The sequence below is a fragment of the Schistocerca serialis genome, chromosome 8 (genome assembly GCF_023864345.2).
Source record: "Schistocerca serialis cubense isolate TAMUIC-IGC-003099 chromosome 8, iqSchSeri2.2, whole genome shotgun sequence".
Lineage (NCBI taxonomy): Eukaryota > Metazoa > Arthropoda > Insecta > Orthoptera > Acrididae > Schistocerca > Schistocerca serialis.
The window spans coordinates 271,643,846-271,660,684 of NC_064645.1; the positions used below are offsets into that span (position 1 = coordinate 271,643,846).

Below are 16,839 nucleotides of genomic sequence, written 5' to 3' on the forward strand. Positions count from 1 at the left end.
GATTGTCACAAAATCCTGTGCTGCATTTTAGATTGAAACATATTTGTGCTAAAAGACATTTTATTACACAATGTAAGTGCTTGCAGTCAAAGGAAATGCCTGCTTTTGTATTAACTAAACCACTTGCTAGAAAGCAACACATATATCTTACCCATAAGCTGAAATTGTTGACAGAATGAGTGGTAGTGTTAGTATGTTGGTAATCTGGCACCTTATGTCATCTTTGCTGTAACTGTCTACAAGGCAGTGGGTTATCTTTGTTGTTGTTCTCTTGTAATCCTGCGTGTATGACGTAATGCTATTGTGTGAACAGAAGTAGTATGGATGACGTAATTGTTATTTATCGATCCCATCGTGAACACCAGCACATTCTAAAAGACTTTTTTGTGACTTAGGACTGAAATGGTGATGACTGACTGTATATTTTTGCCTGTGCCGTAAACAGAAAATGAAAGCATTTCTCGTCACTTTATTTTGCAAAAGATCCCAGACCATTACATCTTGCTACAAAAAATAAATATTTCAATTTAATTTTATCTCTAGCATTTCTATCGTCATCATTTATAGATTTTGTGCTGTGAATCACCATGCTGTGTTAATTATATCTAAAATTATTCATTTTGCACATACTTCGACAGGGTAGTGATAAAACAGCCAGAGGTGAAAATCAAGTTAAGTGTTGTAGAAAGTCAAAGGACTAACTAGTGATCAGATCCTACAGTTTTGGATTTCAGGTGACACTTGCCCACTGAACCAGAATGGATACAAGAACAAATTGGGGCTATTTTTGTGAAGTGATAAAATGAGGAACTGTGTTACCTTTTTTTTATATTTCATCAACAACTTAGGCGAATAACAAATAACAACAACAATGATGATAATACTTGTAAAGGAAGTGGGGAAATGTGTCACTAGCATTACTATGGCTTTAATTTTTTGCATTTTGTAATGCATCAAAAGTATATATTTTCAGTTTTCTGCAGTTATTTTCACCCTACAACATGCACATGCAAGTCCGCACTACATGCTGCTTAAATCTTTAATTTTCTTAGGTAAATATAACTGTTGAGACCATATAGTGGAGTTGTGATCTTACATACAGTTCTGTTTGCCCTTACCTTTCATTTGTGTAAGCTTTGTGACACACACAAATTGTGAATGCTGAAGGTTGGGGAATGCATTATACATTCAGCATGGGTTGCTATGTTGTTTGCTGTTACGACTGTGGTACAGTCAACATATTGTATCAATTCCTGTGTCAAAGTACAATATTTCCTGTTACTACTAAATATTATAGGATCGACATATTGTATCAATTCCTGTGTCAAAGTACAGTATTTCCTGTTACTATTAAATATTATATGTATGAAATTATCAGGCATTAATTTGGCTACTTAAAGATCTTATTTCAAAGTGTCTCCCATTATTTCTTGTTTCACACAGTATTATAAAGAAATTAATAGTATTCTCTAAGCAGTAATAAGAACATCATATGTGGAGGCAACATTCATGGTACTGTGCTGTAACTGACTCAGTAAATAGTATGTCATGAACCTTTCTGTTAATTCTTCACTGCAGGTAAATTATCTTGAACGAAAATGCAACTTTTAGTTATTTGGTGCACTTCCATGCATTATTTATTAAACTTTACAAATAGTTGCAAAAGATTTTACAGTCTTGTTTTTACAATAAGAGATCTTGAAATCTAATTACCTTCAACAAGTTATCAATATTTTGCGAAATATGATACCAGTCCGTAAAACCTGCTCTCACACAGTTTTCTTAAGTAAATCCTCTGCTTTCAGTAAGTCAAATCCAAGGGCCAAAAACAATACAGCACTCCTCAAAATCACTGGCTCCGTACTTCATAGTTCGTCAAAGTGGCAGCACTTGTCGCCTATTGCCTGATAACCAGGCTTACAGTGGCCAATTTGTTGTGGTTGGTAGCAATCAATAGGAAATGGCCGAGCCATTACCTTCCGTAGAGACCAACTGACCTCTATTGTTTCATACGGGATCTGTGCTGCTGACAATTTCTGACCAGTTGATCTGTGCAGAAAATGCATACATCACGTTCTTATTATCATGTGCTTCTGCTAAACTGTAAAGTTAATGATATGAAAGAAGTAATACAAACAAAATTAAGCGACAGAAACTGGTTCGTCTGTGCCATTATCCATAAGAACTTTGCACTAAAACATGTTTTCCAGACGATTCCACAACTCGTAACTGTTAAATTCGCTTCTTTTGGTAAACGCGTATTTTGGTTGACTTGGGCAGGCTTTCATCTAGACAACTTATTTTATGTGCAAAGAAAGGAAAAAAGAACGAAAGAAAACTGTACGTACCCGTGTGTCTGGTTCGATTCATCAATGTCGTTATGGCCATTGTTATTAACATGATCTAGTGGCAAAGCCAGGGTTAGGGCACCGAACACAGCTAGTACAAGTAAGGCACCGCTTAACCCCATCTTCCTGACGACCGACTGTTTTGCGTGGCAGTTGAAAGCCCGTATTTATGCCTAACCATTGGGTAAGCGGAAGTTAGATAAAGAAAACGATGACAGTATGAGTCTTGATTCCCTCATGCCCTGCTCCTAACATACGTGTGGGCAGGAACTCATCTTTTCTCTTCCCGGTAAGATTGCGACAGTAATGTGGCTATTGATAGCACACTTCATCCTTCCTGGGATTGTTTCACTTCCCTGTGCTGTTCTGCAAAATTCACAAAGCCTCCAGACGCTGTGGTCTGCTCTTCAGTGTTATAACTGCTTTCTTCCCGAGTTTGTCTCCCTTGCATCTTCATTTTGTAGTCACTGTTAAATCTGTATAAGAAGAAAGATAACAAACCTAATAGAAATGTAAATGGCTTGTGTACAATACGTGCAACGTAACTTGCATCTCACAAGTATTTCCATTTGCTATAACATTCTGGATTCTACCCAGGGTGACCAGACGTCCGGTTTAATCCGGACATGTCCTCCTTTTTAGCTCCTTGTCCGGAGTCCGGGCGGATTTTTACAGTATCCGGCTTTTTCGCAAAGTTGAGCGTAATACAGTTAAATCCACAATTCGCCCCGTTCTATTGCTCTTTTCTTAAATACTTTAACTATTGGCACAGCCTTCGTGATAAAGACGCACGAAGGTGGTGTTAGTAGGTGGCACCAGGATCGTCAATGTTATCGTTGATCAACCTATAAGCGAATACAAATATCAATTATTTAAAATTTTCGTAAAAAATATTGTTCTGGTAATCACCAGTTGACCACCACTAAAAATTAACTACTAGTTTTACCGGTAATTCCCGGCAGTCACGACTGATGACCACAGATGTTTAGTCCCATAGTGCTCAGAGCCATTTTTGAACCCGGCAGTTACGTGACTTGTCCAAAGCTGACGGGTGGTATCCTCATCTGCAGTTGACTCGTGTGATGTGTCCTCTTTTTTCTTCCTTTGTCCTTCTTTTTGAAGCATTTTGACCTCCTTTTTTAAACAATTGCATCTGGTCACCCTAGATTCTACCTACAGAGCAACTCGTATTAAACTCGCGATGCATGGAGAAGTACCCTTCGAGATACCACCACAAATACTTTGTGCACACTTGCTAGTCCAGTGTCCATTATATGTTCCGTCTTTCTTCAAATTGATATTCAACTGACCTGTCCCTCTGTAAGCAATGCGAGCTCATTTCGTGAAGATATATTTTTTTCCTGGGGAAAAGGGGGCCTGGTCCATGGGCGCTCATCCTAGATCTCAGGGAAAGGAAAAAATAGAGTGTAGTCAGGTGTTTTTCTTTCAATAAAATGATTTAAAAGTCGGTATTACGCAGATTTTTAACAGGGTCGGGACTGGAACTCTTTTACAACTACTTAAAAGACGCCATTCGTCTTCCAAAATATTAAAAATACTCAGTACCCACACGTCTACACCCCCTCCCCCTACAGATAATCGTAGGGGCACTTTAGGCTGATCTCTACGTTCTTTGTACCCCCCCTTCCACCCCCTTCCCTCCCCCCCCCCTTGCAGGTGGGTATGCCCATGCGTGACTTACTCAGACTGAACATGGATAAAACTGACAAACGGCAGGGTCAGATACCTGACTGGAAATGGAGTAAAAAGGTCCTATGAACTTGTGACCGGAAATGGACAGTGCGTGCTACGAAACAAATCGTCCCGAAACACACACAGAGCTGCATCGCATCCATGACATTACAGATGTTCAAAGTGGCCTCCATTGGATTGCAAGTGATAGGGAGAGTAGCTGCTACTAGAGTTCGTCTCAATACCCTGTAGAACCTGGTCTTCCAAATCTGGTATAAGCTAGCCCCCTCCTCCTCCCCCTCGCACGTTCGACTGTCTCAAAGGACCCATGATCAAACGCCCAAGTAGGGCTTGAAATGTTGTATGATGTTGTTGGGGTCTGTTGTTGTGGTAAAGGAGTGCTGCCTTTCGACCGTTTCCAACTGCTTGGCCATACACAAACACCATCTCGGCTTGTTTCCGACGTAAATACTGGTCCAGTTGCTTACAGTACGCTGCGTCGATCACACGGTCTGCAACACACAATGTTCAAATGGCTCTGAACACTATTGGACTTAACATCTGAGGTCATCAGTCCCCTAGAACTTAGAACTACTTAAACCTAACTAACCTAAGGACATTACACACATCCATGCCTGAGGCAGGATTCGAACCTGCGACCGTAGCAGTCACGCGGTTCCGAGCTGAAGCGCCTACTACCGCTCGGGCACTGCGGCCGGCAGCACACAAGGAACGCACGACATGTGATCAGACGAATATCCATTCGTCAGCGCCATTTACAGTGGCAACGGTGTATTTCCGGACACCCGTTGATAGGATCTTTTGTTTTGCATATCCAGTCAGGAATCCCCGCAGTTTGTAGGTTTTATAAATGATCAGGCAGTATAGTGCCGAGCGGGTAGCGACGATATGTGGTAGCTGGTCAGAAACATTGTTTACTTTGAACTTTGGGTTACCAAATTTCGGAATGCCAAAAAGAGGACATTTTCCATATTTTAGGATGAAAAAAGAGGACACTTTCTATTTCTTAAATTTATTACATAAGAAAAAAATAAAAACATTACACACATCTCACACACCTACGTATTTTTCATTTGACTGAATCTTTTTTAAAAGTTCCTTTTCGTGGCACAAATATTTAAAAAAGTTCTTGCAATTCAAATTTCTAAAATTAAATTTCACCATTGCAATCCCCTTTACAGTGTCAATAGTGAGTCTATTTCTCTCCTTTGTCCACTGACCTCTGTTAAGGAGAACAACCTCTCCACACAAGCATTATGTGCTGGCAACGCGAAGAAGAATTGTGCAGTTTTAATTAACTCGCTAAACTGTTCCTCACTGCTACACGACTGAACATACTTGCACCACTTCTTATGCGCCGGTTCTGATTTTCCATCATATGTAGCTATGAATTTTTGTAAACTCGAAAACTGATCAAAGCACTTTTCATCGTCAATTTTAATATATTTATTCAACAAAAATTTGATTGATTCTTCCACGTAAGACCACGATATATCTGAAAAATCGAGCCACTTAAAACAAGAAAATTCACAAAATGGTTCGATCGACATATTCAGGTACTCCAAACATGGCACCAAAATCCTTCACCTTCAAAGCATAACCATCATTTTCCATTTGAAACAATCTTTCTTTCACACTCAAACATATAAAATTTTCATCTTTTCTGTGCTGAAGAACACCACGAAGGGAATACAGTACATTCATGACATCGATAAGAGAGTTTTCTTCCTTTCCTAAGATACTAACATAATTATGAAAAATGCCAACTAAAGATTAGATATTCCACAGATATAGCTCATTGATAGCGTCCATAAAAAATTCTTCAGGACTGTTGGAGGTTTGTTTTGTGACAGAAAGAAGGATTTCAGAGCGGGAATGGCTAGAAATAGTTACAGCCATCGAGTCTTGCTATGGCTGAGAAGTTGTTGGTACTCTATTTCGACAAAATGACAAAAATTCTTTAGTGACTCTACACGGACAGTGTATATCGAAAAATGCGGACCTTAACAGAAATCGCAAAAATGTATGCGGACGCTACATTTCACGTCGAAAATGAGGACATGTCCGCGTAAGTGCGGACGTCTGGTAACCCTACTTTGAAATGCACCGACACCGCCAGACATAGTCCGCCCCCGTTAACTGAGTGGTCAGCGTGGCGGAATGCCACGCCAAGGGGCTCGGGTTCGATTCCCTGCTGAGGCAGGAGATTTTTCTCCGCTCTGGGACTGAGTGTTGTGTTGTCCTCATCATCATTTCATTCCCATCTCCGACGCGCAAGTCGCCCAATGTGGCGTCGAATGCAATAAGTACTTGCTCTCGGCGAACTTCCCCGAATGGGGGCTCCCGGCCCACAATGCCGTACGCTCATGTCCATTTACCGCCAGACGTAACTCTCTCTGTATTTGCAACATATTTGATCCTGAGCTGATGCTATACGTCTGTGAGACGCTTGTCGGACTTTCTGGTGGACGTTCCTTCCACTTTTTGGGTCGCTTCGCCTTTTCCCTCCGTGTACCTTTCAGTTTCAGTACTGGCTTCTTCCTGTGAAAGTGGGGTGCTGATCGCGCTATTTGAGCTTCACTTGATCCAAATTAAAGTCGCCGTGACGTCTCACAGACCAACTGCGTGATTATTATTCGCCAGACGTGTTTAACAACGTTCCGCATTCATTGTGACAAATCTGGTGTAACATGTTATGGTTATTACTCACTGTGTCTTGTAATTAATGAACATGGTACGGAGCCTGTTTAAGGTCCATCGAAATGCATATGGAAGAAATGATTAATGAAGTTTTGGAAGACAGTAATATTGATCCAAATACAAGATAGAAACTGATGACGATACGAGTTTAAAACAGGAAGTGGATGAGGATGGTGATGATTATGGAACAGGGAACGTACAAACAGGTGAATGTCATCTGATTAAAAAACACAAATATCGCTGTGATTTCTACTTTTACGGTAGGGGAAACTGCTTCAAGCCGGCCGCGGTGGTCTAGCGGTTCTGGCGCTGCAGTCCGGAACCGCGGGACTGCTACGGTCGCAGGTTCGAATCCTGCCTCGGGCATGGGTGTGTGTGATGTCCTTAGGTTAGTTACGTTTAAGTAGTTCTAAGTTCTAGGGGACTTATGACCTAAGATGTTGAGTCCCATAGTGCTCAGAGCCATTTGAACCATTTGAACCAAACTGCTTCAAACACAGAAAACACAACTACCCACAAATACCAGAACAAGACAACGTAACAGTGTTGCAGATTCTTATTCTGAGACTTAAAGTTAATGCCTCGGGTAGGAATCCAGATGCTAAACAATTATGCGGTCTACTTTCAACATATAATTTTAGATGAGATTTTATAGTGGCCGAAGAATAAAATCGGTGAATCAAAGGTATTCTCAAAAGAACATATCTTTGCAACACGATACTGATGTTACTGAACTGAAAGCTTTTGGCCTACTTGTATTCACAGCAGTCTCTAAATCTGGCAATGAATCCGTAGATAATTTTTTCTCAGTGGGTGGAACCGGACGTATTATTTTTTATAGCACTGTAAGAAAAAGCGTTTGTTCATATCGGTAGCTCTTCTATTTGAGAATCCAAATGACAGGACAGAAAGGAAAGAAGAAGATGTGAGTGGTGTAGTGTCAATCGTTTTTAACGGATTTGTTGTGAACTGTCTGCAGTGTTGCTCCCCAGGCTGTGTTATGTGTACTGATGAAATGCTGTTGCCTTTCGGTGTTCGGTGTAGATTTCGGATGTACCTGTCTGGAAAACTGGCGAAATATACGCTAAAGACTGTATGTATAACAGACACCAGGACCCAGTACTTATACAGCGCTTGCACGGTGTCCTCTAAAAAATTTTAAAGTTAACATCGTAACGTAAATTTATTCTTCAAAATTTCCAGCAGTTTTGTTTCTGTTTATGATTCTTGGCCGTGTAAGAAAAACTGGCATAGCACTGGATTACTAACAAAGGTTTTATTTCTTGATTTTTGAGAAACTCAGGGAAGTCCACTTTTTCGGAACATCTCTTGCCTATTTTCTGCATTTTCTTCTTGATTGTTAATTTTCTTGTGATATTTCGCTTTCATATGTTTGGAGAGAGATGTTGTAACTAGCTGAGGCCAATAAACAATTAATAAGTTAGGACAGTATTGCATAAATGAATAGTAAACTTGTGGAGTCTGACGCACGCCATGATACCACTTCAGGGTGAAGCCACTGCGCGTGTTTGATGCGCGGCTGAATCGAGCCTGATTCCGACTACAAACGTACTCTAATGTTCCCGAAGAGTACTGGGGGTCTACAGTGATACAAGAATTGAATCTCAACGTAATGGGATTCTCTGAAAAAATATTGTTCAACACTGAAAGTTTAGACGTGTTCAGAGGAAATTTGGCTAAATGTGGTATATAGTCGTCAGTGTTACTGCCTTCGTCTGACGTGGCTGTATTAAATGTTTTCAAATATGTGGTTGACTGAAGCTATTTTGAAACTAAATAAACATCTTCAAATGAAGTGGGATATCACATATATTCGGGTACAGGAACCGCGACAAACGAGGACAGGCACTAAATTTTTCGGCGTTTCAGCAGCAGAAAAAAAAAGAGAATCACACTTTGAACATGCAGTTCCGATGGGAGCACAAGAAATTAGAAGAAAGCAGGAGTAGAGGGTGTTGTGACTTGGCAAGACAGCCAAGCCACTAGGAGGTGAAGCCGAAAGGCACGCGTTTAAGCTCACGCAGGCTGGCGTGAGGTCTGGAACAGTTAAAGGACTTGAGTCTAGCAAATAAAGTACGTAGCTGTTGGAATACTTTAATCCATAATTGGTGAACATCGGTCTGACGGTACATGCATCACAAGATAAATAGCAAAGGATAATGGCGCCTTGCTAGGTCGTAGCAATTGACGTAGCTGAAGGCTATGCTAACTATCGTCTCGGCAAATGAGAGCGTAATTTGTCAGTGAACCATCGCTAGCAACGTCGGCTGTACAACTGGGGCGAGTGCTAGGAAGTGTTCTAGACCTGCCGTGTGGCGGCGCTCGGTCTGCAATCACTGATAGTGGCGACACGCGGGTCCGACATATACTAACGGACCGCGGCCGATTTAAAGGCTACCACCTAGCAAGTGTGGTGTCTGGCGGTGAAACATACTAAAAAACATATTAGTAGTTCAAACCTCTCAAGTTTCTCCTACCTGCCAATCAATCAAGAGGAAGTCGTTAACATTGACGTAAAAGAATATAGGGTTTCCAAAATTAATACCTGTTATGAACTTAAGACGACATATCTTATTTTTAGAAATGCAGAACAGGAATTAGGAAAAGGTAGTGCGTGTATATTTTTTTCAAATCTTTTCATCCTGCCAAGGCACGGAACCTTCAGGTGACAGTTTGATTACTGAACTGACATCTAGCCATCTATAGAAAGTGTTCAAAATCACTTGGTATCATCCTTAAAAACTGATCAATCTATTGCCATCTTCCAGTCTTAATGTATGTAGGAGATCATGGCATGGTTCACTGGTAGAACTGAATAGCTTCCGTATCCACCATATTTTCCGTTTTTGTTTATTTCGATCAGAAATAAACGTGAAACAGAGACACCTGCATAAGCTACAGCCCGCATCAGGTAGGATGGCACTTCTGCGCATAGAGGCAGAATGCTAGGGAAGCGTGGAGGGAATGAAATCTGAGTGTGCGCGGTAGCAGAGAATGGACAGACAAAAGCCCACGTTGCCGGACTGTGTTGTTGCACACAAAAATCAGGTCCATTCGCCTACAGTACATCGTATTACACGTTCAAGTCTATAACCAGAATAATAAATTTTAAAACCGATTTCAATCAATCGTCTTTAGAGAAATCTTACTTCACGTCTTGCGTCCACTGCTCCACAGCTTTGGTCCACATAGTGTCGGAAGGCAATAACAGCTGACCCTGCTTTGTGAAGACGTCAAATACAATTTTTCTCGAAAGTACAACTGTCTAAACACAAGGTCATTGAAACTGGTTGCAATAATAGTCATTTATTGCGATTTGGACTGTGTTGTAAGTAAAAATGTAATACACGACAAAATAAACTTCAAGCAAAACCCCTGCTTCTAGTCCATAGAATTTTTAAAAATGTGTATAAGGCGTGATTGTGAATGTGTTTGACTGTAATTAAGAGTAATCACTGTGTGTAAAAAAGAATTACTATTAGAAAAGACTAATATAAAAAACTATTGCAAAAATTGTCAATGTGCTGCAATACTTTTCACTGTCAACAGCGTTATGAGTGTAAACTAACTCGTTCGATGTTACAGTGAGAGATTGCATTTATAATACACTGAAAAAGCGAACAATTAACCATCTTCTGCTAATAATTCGAGGGAATACTGACCAATAACATTGAAAACCACCGATTTCTCAACAGCTAACCGTCCCTGTCATTTTAAGGCGTTTTCCAATTCATGCTTTGAAAATGACGAATTTATCCGACCACATTCTTGCAAGTTATTAGAGCGTATAACACGCTTCGAAAACCTTAACTTCTCCTTGGACAATATATTGGACACATAGTCTGCATATTACATAGGATACAGACTCGTAATCAATAAAGGCTAGGAAGTTCTCATACGCTACGTTTGCAACAGATATGTTGACAAACACATTTTTAAACCATGAGTCTTTAAAACCACGAAATATTATTATTTTTCTTTGTTCCTAAGAGTACCTCATAATATCACAGTCACTGCTGTCTGCTGAGTCTATATCCAAATCAGCTGACTGTAAATTTACGATGATAGGTTAAAGGCTTATTATCCATCTTCACCTCACCAGCAAAGCCATCTTCCTGAAGCTTTTCGGCATACCGTACAGACTGTGCCCACGCTGAAGGGGGATGTCGTCTATTGCTTCATGCACAAGCGATTCATTGTCTATTATCATGAATGATTTGTGGTTTTCCCCCACCATAGCTTTTAACCTTCGCTGAAATGAATTCCACGGAATTATACTGACATTGATGATGATGATGTTTGGTTTATGGGGCGCTCAACTGCGTGGTCATCAGCGCCCATATATTGACCGTGATATGTGGGTAAACGCAAAGCTGTATGACCACATCCATGTGCAAGAAAATCTGGTCTGTACGTTATGTTGTGTAACTTATATAAATTAACAAACTGCAGGCGTTGACACGAGTCTGGTTCATACTGTATGAAGTACTTTTATTTTTAAGCCAGGACAAAATATCCGGTTTCCTGGTGTTTTATCGGTAACAGTTGTGTGATAACTAGCGTGCTATGGCAAGATTATTCAGTGAACCACTTCATGAAACTGACAGTGTTCATTTCCAAATGGTAGTCACTGCTGTTTTTGTTACACCTAAATATATGATTACTCACAGGAACAAAACTAGAAGGAGAACCAGAACGCAGAACAATTGTCCAAAAACCTATTCCTACTGGAATTTTAAAACCGCCAGTAGCACAATCATTTTCCAGCAGGTCTTGCTGGAATAATACTGATTCACCCCATGTTTCATCAAGTAAATACAATGTTGTACTACTTCCTTCTTTTGTATCGTGCGTCTTTATAAGGGATGTGGCTCTTCCGTACCTATATCACTTCTTTCAACTAAAACTTCTCTGTTTAACAAGTTTGAAACCAATATATTTTAAAATTCTTACACTGACGAAGCGCTAACTCCGAAGCCAATATTCTCATGCATAGTTGTAAGAAGTTTTTGTGATGTCAGGGATTCACCGTTTACAAAGGGCACTTTAAAAAAATCGTTGTTCAAACCATCCATTTGCGGTACTGGTTTCTTGCGATTTCGATGTTTTCCAAGTGACACAAAACCAGCTTTTCCTAAAGTTTCTACAGCTCTGACACTTTCGTTTACAGTTCTCTCTACAGTCCCCTTGTTGGCACCGCATGCTTTTGCAGTCCATTCTTGAGTCTTACAATGTCAGCAGTATGAGTCCTGCTTTCAAATTCACGTTTGAAAAAGTTATAAATGCCATAAATAATCCCTCCACCTGCTTGTGAAGCAATTCATGCTTTTTGTTATCACCTGATTTTTTCATTAATCGCACTAAAACATATACAGATTAGGGTGTCCCAAGATATAATGGGGATATTTTTTCGTGAAATCGAAAACGCATACCCTCTATTTTTTTCTATTTGACCTTAATAACTCACATACTAAATATTATTACAATTAAATTACTATAACACGTGCCGACTTCACGCTATACATGAGACTTGAAAATTTTTACTATGTGGGAATGGAGGGATTCTGGAACTTAATGATTGTTTGGTAAAGAAAACACCAAATTGCCCAAGTCGTGTTTATTCACTATTTAACATGTAAAAACATTAGTTTCTAAATTTTCGTTTCAAAGTTTGTTCTCTGCAGTCAGGGTAAATCTTTCGGTGTTCTTGTACGCAATGTAACAAAAATTGTTTTTGTTCCTCCCCAACCGAGATTAAACCATGAAAGACTTGCATCAACTTGACCGCTCTTTCTGCTGTATCACTCACTGCTCTCAGTGCTGAAACCTTCTTTCTGGGTTCTTGAGAGGAAGCATTGTTTGACCACATGGTAGGACATTCGTGGTGGAGAAAAATTAGTTTTAAGACGTTGGAACAACGACTTGCTTCTGACTGAAATGAAGTAGACGTTTTTCTCTGTAATTAAGAGGGTGCAAACCAGTTAACAAAATTGTGATGTAAACAGAAAACTAAAGAAACAACGTCTCTATTCATTTATGTAAGTCAACATACACTCCTGGAAATTGAAATAAGAACGCCGTGAATTCATTGTCCCAGGAAGGGGAAACTTTATTGACACATTCCTGGGGTCAGATACATCACATGATCACACTGACAGAACCACAGGCACATAGACACAGGCAACAGAGCATGCACAATGTCGGCACTAGTACAGTGTATATCCACCTTTCGCAGCAATGCAGGCTGCTATTCTCCCATGGAGACGATCGTAGAGATGCTGGATGTAGTCCTGTGGAACGGCTTGCCATGCCATTTCCACCTGGCGCCTCAGTTGGACCAGCGTTCGTGCTGGACGTGCAGACCGCGTGAGACGTCGCTTCATCCAGTCCCAAACATGCTCAATGGGGGACAGATCCGGAGATCTTGCTGGCCAGGGTAGTTGACTTACACCTTCTAGAGCACGTTGGGTGGCACGGGATACATGCGGACGTGCATTGTCTTGTTGGAACAGCAAGTTCCCTTGCCGGTCTAGGAATGGTAGAACGATGGGTTCGATGACGGTTTGGATGTACCGTGCACTATTCAGTGTCCCCTCGACGATCACCAGTGGTGTACGGCCAGTGTAGGAGATCGCTCCCCACACCATGATGCCGGGTGTTGGCCCTGTGTGCCTCGGTCGTATGCAGTCCTGATTGTGGCGCTCACCTGCACGGCGCCAAACACGCATACGACCATCATTGGCACCAAGGCAGAAGCGACTCTCATCGCTGAAGACGACACGTCTCCATTCGTCCCTCCATTCACGCCTGTCGCGACACCACTGGAGGCGGGCTGCACGATGTTGGGGCGTGAGCGGAAGACGGCCTAACGGTGTGCGGGACCGTAGCCCAGCTTCATGGAGACGGTTGCGAATGGTCCTCGCCGATACCCCAGGAGCAACAGTGTCCCTAATTTGCTGGGAAGTGGCGGTGCGGTCCCCTACGGCACTGCGTAGGATCCTACGGTCTTGGCGTGCATCCGTGCGTCGCTGCGGTCCGGTCCCAGGTCGACGGGCACGTGCACCTTCCGCCGACCACTGGCGACAACATCGATGTACTGTGGAGACCTCACGCCCCACGTGTTGAGCAATTCGGCGGTACGTCCACCCGGCCTCCCGCATGCCCACTATACGCCCTCGCTCAAAGTCCGTCAACTGCACATACGGTTCACGTCCACGCTGTCGCGGCATGCTACCAGTGTTAAAGACTGCGATGGAGCTCCGTATGCCACGGCAAACTGGCTGACACTGACGGCGGCGGTGCACAAATGCTGCGCAGCTAGTGCCATTCGACGGCCAACACCGCGGTTCCTGGTGTGTCCGCTGTGCCGTGCGTGTGATCATTGCTTGTACAGCCCTCTCGCAGTGTCCGGAGCAAGTATGGTGGGTCTAACACACCGGTGTCAATGTGTTCTTTTTTCCATTTCCAGGAGTGTACAATGGACTGCGAAGTTCTTCCTTCGAAGGGATGTAACGGTTAGCATGAGCTGATAAATTATCTTTGGTTAAATTTTCAACCGCCTACATCTACATCTTCGTGATTACTCTGCTATTCACAATAAAGTGCCTGGCAGAGGGTTCAATGAACCACCTACATGGTGTCTCTCTACCGTTCCACTCTCGAACGGCACGCGGGAAAAATAAGCACTTAAATTTTTCGGTGCGAGCCCTGATTTCCCATATTTTATCGTGATGATCATTTCTCCCTATGTAGGTGGGTGCCAACAGAATGTTTTCGCAATCGGAGGAGAAAACTGGTGATTGAAATTTCATGAGAAGATCCCGTCGCAACGAAAAACGCCTTTGTTTTAATGTTTGCCACTCCAATTCATGTATCATGTCCGTGACACTATCTCCGCTATTTCGCGATAATACGAAACGAGCTGCCCTTCTTTGTACTTTTTCGATGTCATCCGTCAGTTCCACCTGATGCGGATCCCACACCGCACAGCAATACTCCAGAATAGGGCGGACAAGCGTGGTATAAGCAGTCTCTTTGGTAGACCTGTTGCACTTTCTAAGTGTTTGCCAATGAATCGCAGTTTTTGGTTTGCTCTACCCACAATATTATCTAAGTGATCATTCCAATTTAGGTTATTTGTAATTTTAATCCCTAAGTACCTTATTTAGTTGAATTTACAGCAGTGACTTATCGCGTAATCGAAATTTAGCTGATTTCTTTTAGTACTCCTCTGGTTTGGAGCCGTGTGGAGGGTCTAAACCAGAGGCTCAGACGACTCTGCGACTATAATGGTTGCAAATTCATCGACCTCCGTTATTGGGTGGAGAACTGTAGGGCCCCCCTAGACAGGTCAGGCGTGCACTACACACCGGAAGCAGCTACTAGGGTAGCAGAGTACGTGTGGCGTGCACACGGGGGTTTTTTAGGTTAGAGGGACCCCCCCTTGGGCGAAACGATAAAATACCTGACGGCTTACCAGAGAGGACATTATCATCGTTGATAAAGAATGTCCGTCCTCAGAGACCAAAAACAGGAAAAGTTAACGTAATATTGGTAAACTGCAGGAGTATCCAGGGCAAGGTTCCTGAATTAGTATCTCTTATTGAAGGAAATAGTGCGCATATAGTATTAGGAACGGAAAGTTGGTTAAAACCGGAAGTGAACAGTAACGAAATCCTAGACACAGAATGGAATATATACCGCAAGGATAGGATAAACGCCAATGGTGGAGGAGTATTTATAGCAGTAAAGAATTCAATAATATCCAGTGAAGTTATTAGCGAATGCGAATGTGAAATAATCTGGGTTAAGTTAAGTATCAAAGGTGGGTCAGATATGATAGTCGGATGCTTCTATAGACCACCTGCATCAGCAACCGTAGTAGTTGAGCGCCTCAGAGAGAACCTGCAGAACGTCGTGAAGAAGTTTCGTGATCATACTATTGTAATAGGGGGAGACTTCAATCTACCAGGTATAGAATGGGATAGTCACACAATCAGAACTGGAGCCAGGGACAGAGACTCTTGTGACATTATCCTGACTGCCTTGTCCGAGAATTACTTCGAGCAGATAGTTAGAGAACCAACTCGTGAAGCTAACGTTTTAGACCTCATAGCAACAAATAGACCGGAACTTTTCGACTCCGTGAATGTAGAAGAGGGTATCAGTGATCATAAGTCAGTGGTTGCATCAATGACTACAAGTGTAATAAGAAATGCCAAGAAAGGAAGGAAAATATATTTGCTTAACAAGAGTGATAGGGCACAAATCGCAGAATATTTGAGTGACCACCATCAAACGTTCATTTCTGAGGAAGAGGATGTGGAACAAAAATGGAAAAAATTCAGAAACATCGTCCAGTACGCCTTAGATAAGTTCGTACCGACTAAGGTCCAAAGCGAGGGGAAAGATCCACCGTGGTATAACAATCATGTACGAAAGGTACTACGGAAACAAAGAAAGCTTCATCATAGGTTTAAGAGTAGTCGAATCATAGCTGATAAGGAAAAGCTGAACGAAGCGAAAAAGAGCGTAAAGAGAGCAATGAGAGAAGCATTCAACGAATTCGAACATAAAACATTGGCAAACAATCTAAACAAGAACCCTAAAAAGTTTTGGTCATATGTAAAATCGGTAAGCGGATCTAAATCCCCTATTCAGTCACTCGTTGACCACGATGGAACCGAAACAGAGGACGACCGAAGAAAGGCAGAAATACTGAATTCAGTGTTCCGAAACTGTTTCACTGCGGAAAATCGTAACACGGTCCCTGACTTCAGCCGTCGCACGGACGCCAAAATGGAAAATATTGAAATAAACGATATCGGAATTGAAAAACAACTGCTATCACTTAGTAGCGGAAAAGCATCCGGACCAGACGAGATACCCTTAAGATTCTACAGTGATTATGCTAAAGAACTTGCCCCCTTTCTATCAGCAATTTATCGTAGATCGCTGGAAGAACGTAAAGTACCTAGCGACTGGAAGAAAGCGCAGGTCGTTCCCATTTTCAAGAAGGGTCATAAATCAGATGCGAATAATTATAGGCCTATTTCGC

The 16,839-nt window shown here is 41.9% G+C and overlaps 1 long non-coding RNA gene across 1 annotated transcript; it reads right to left on the reverse strand.

Annotated features, from left to right (window-relative positions):
* Window positions 1–1,605: 1,605 nt before the first annotated feature.
* Window positions 1,606–2,604, reverse strand: LOC126417181 (uncharacterized). Its single transcript, XR_007575535.1, has 2 exons — window positions 2,349–2,604; window positions 1,606–2,049 (listed from the first exon to the last, which is right to left on the reverse strand). It is a non-coding gene; the product is annotated as an uncharacterized LOC126417181 (long non-coding RNA).
* Window positions 2,605–16,839: the final 14,235 nt, after the last annotated feature.